The 3,192-nt window shown below is 36.4% G+C and overlaps 1 non-coding gene across 1 annotated transcript; it reads right to left on the bottom strand.

The window, feature by feature from the left end:
- Positions 1-2,853: 2,853 nt before the first annotated feature.
- Positions 2,854-2,961, bottom strand: LOC139873877 (small nucleolar RNA R71). The gene has a single exon (XR_011767590.1). It is a non-coding gene; the product is annotated as a small nucleolar RNA R71 (small nucleolar RNA).
- Positions 2,962-3,192: the final 231 nt, after the last annotated feature.

Here is a 3,192-nt window from a genome sequence, read left to right as displayed (position 1 = left end):
AACAAAGATGATAAACCATGTTTTCGCTTTTGCGTCTTGAAAAAGAAAACCCCCTTGATCAAAATGAAAGGAACACCATGTGTTTAATAGTTCAGGGTTTACTTGAGATAAGCAAAGCCTAAGTTTAGAATATTTGATATCAGCTAACAAGTCACGTTTTTACCTCCGATACTGAGCCCTGAATAATAAAGTAATTAACTTTATCGAGAAATTAAGCGTTTATTTACTTTATTTGATAGATCAAGTGATTACGAATACGATGCAAGAAGAATCGAAGAAAATGGATTTAAAACGAAGAATGTGGAGCGAAAATGGTGGAAACCAAGTTATGATCTTGGAAATAGAAAAACCAGAGCTAAACGGCCTTGGCACACGGCCTAGCCATACGGCTTACCACCAGCCATATGGGCTGCCATGATCAGAGACATACGACCAAGAAAAATTGCTTGCCAATGTGCATGACTGATATTGCTCTATCTATACACGTTTTATCTCGCAATATATCCCTCATTTCATTCGGTTTTGAGGATCATTGAGCCCGGAAGTTGTTTATTTGCGCAAAAGTGTTGGTTTAAGGCTAAAAGCTCAAATTGGTGTAAAATTGACCAAAACCTAGCCTATTTAGTGAACCAAAGTGAAGGGCATGATCTAAAGTAGAAAGAGATTGTAAAATGGCCAATTCCAAGTGAAAAATGAAGATTTTGGAAGTGCAGTATAGTGGTGCGGCGCACCAGATCCAAAAAGCGGCGTACCATAACACTAAAAAGCCAAATTTCAATTTTAGAACTTGAAGATCAAATTCTCAGTTATAAGGTGCGGCGCACCTGCCTTATGGTATGGCGCACCTTACTCCCACATTATAAGGTGCGGCGCACTTGCTATTGGTGCGGCACACCTCGCTGTTTTAAGGCAGAATTTTTGGGCAACTATAAAAGGAACGGGATAGGGTTTCAAGGGAGAGAGTTGCAGTTTTTAGCACGATTTTTCATTATCAAACCCTAATTTCATCATCCAAGTGGAGATTAAGGCTAATTTGGGAGATCAAGCAAAAGCTCAAGCAATCTTATCATAAGATCTATCTAGTTTTGTCAATTGGGTTGTAATCTCCACCTTTATTTATCTAGTTTTGAATTGATTACTTGTAATAGAATAATATGATGTTTATTTGTATTTCAATGCTTATGATTAGTGTAATCTTAGCAATGCTTGGTTAATTTGATTGTATTTGCTTATCTATGAATCTCTGGTGTAAGGATTTTCCCTAAATATATTGATTAAAGTTGTTTGAATGAAATATATAAGCAAGTGTTATTGTGTTAGCTATGAGGTCCATTGCTATGCATTGTTTTAGGCTTTACATTGATTACAGAGATTGTATAGCTCTCTTAGTGATTTGAGAAGTGAATCAATTTGTGCTTCAACACTTTAAGTGATCTAGACAACTAAATTGGGAATTTCAAGTGATTGTGTTCTTAGTTTAGGTTGGTTTTCAATTGGTCTTTATTCAACATAGTGGTGTTTGATTATCTTAAGTGATTTTGATAGTTGAAGGGTTTTAAGTGATTTCAACCCAAGAATAATCTAAATAACCGCTCATAATTAACTTGATCTTAGAATAAAATGCTTATGTGAGTTTGCAAAGTATGAATTGATTAAGGTTTGGTAGTGATGCTAAACATCTAATAGTTCAACAACTAACGCAATAGCAATTTGAGTAAAACGGGGCAATCCAAACATAGAGAGGATTAGGTAAGTGAATACTACCTAGTTAATTGAGTTAGTTCTCAATATTTAGTTACTTGCTACTTGTTACTAGTTTTAATTGTTAGTTTAAGTTTGTTTACTTGTGCATGCTTTAGTTATTAGTCAAAATCAATCAAAACCCCCCAATCAAACAAACCCTAGGACAATTAATATTTTCGTTTATTTTACTTACACCACTCTCTTGGGACGAACTTGAAACGAATACTTGCATAAAAGTGCTATAATAACCGGGTTTTAAGTGCTCGTTAGTTGTGTGTGCTTATTTGTAGTGTTTGAATCTTGTTTAAATTTGAGGGTAATTGATGTATTGTTCCACACACATCACACTTTCTTGGAGCCGCTGCCAGGGAGCGGTTAGCTAGTGGAATATTTGATTTAAGATTTTATTTGTTTGATCTTTTTGTAAGGATTTATCCTTGCAAAAGTTACTTTTCGTGTTTTTATATAGTATTTGTGTTTTGGAAAACTGTTTGTGTTTGTGTTGTGATTGAAGGATAGGTACTTTGGTGTATGAAAAGGAGATCCCAAAAGGATCAAGAGTTTACACATCCATTTTTCGATTCGGAGAAATACGTGCACCGGGTTTACAAGCGTAGAGAAGAAAGGGTATTAAGGAAATATTTTGAGGTTTTGCCATTTTGTTTAGTAGATATGGAGGGAGGCGAAGTGGTTAATCCGATTGGTCATAGACTACCAGTTAATCAAGAACAAGAAGATGATCCAAATGGCACGCCGATGTGGAACAATAGGTTGGTTGCACCTACGTTGGTGCCTCCAGCTATTACAAAACCACCAATTGGATCCGATAATTGGAAAATCGAGGGAAACTTCTTCACAATGATGAAAGATATGTTCTTTCATGGGTTAATAGAGGAAAATCCGTTCGAACACATTCAAAAATTTAACGACATTTGTGATATCTATAAGAACAAGGATGTGACCGATGATGCTTTTAAGTTAAGGGCATTCCCCTTTACACTTCAAGGAGATGCGAAAGTATGATTAAGGAACTTACCTTCCGATTCTATTAGGACTTTTCAAGATTTAATTGATGCGTTTATCAGTCACTTCTTTCCACCATCAAAGGCGAAACGACAGAATGGAAATTAACGGATTCTCTCAACTTAGTGATGAGTCTTTGTATGATGCATGGATACTTTTAAAGAAGATGTTGAGAGCTTGTCCACCACATGGTTTGACTAGGAAAGAGTACATCAACACGTTCTACCGGGGCACTAATTCTTTGACAAGACAAACTCTTGATGTGTCCGCAGGTGGAGTGTTTATGTATAAATCACCGAATGCGGCCGAAACTTTGCTAGAGGATATCTTGGATAACACATACGAATGGGCTCCTTCACCTTGAGATTTGTCAAGGAAAAGTGTAGCACAAGTAGAGAGTGATAATGGGCAAGTCACACTAGCAAG

Source organism: Rutidosis leptorrhynchoides, chromosome 10, assembly GCF_046630445.1.
Source record: "Rutidosis leptorrhynchoides isolate AG116_Rl617_1_P2 chromosome 10, CSIRO_AGI_Rlap_v1, whole genome shotgun sequence".
Taxonomy (NCBI): domain Eukaryota; kingdom Viridiplantae; phylum Streptophyta; class Magnoliopsida; order Asterales; family Asteraceae; genus Rutidosis; species Rutidosis leptorrhynchoides.
Note: the sequence above shows the minus strand (reverse complement) of the source record. Positions and strands in the feature narration are given on the sequence as shown.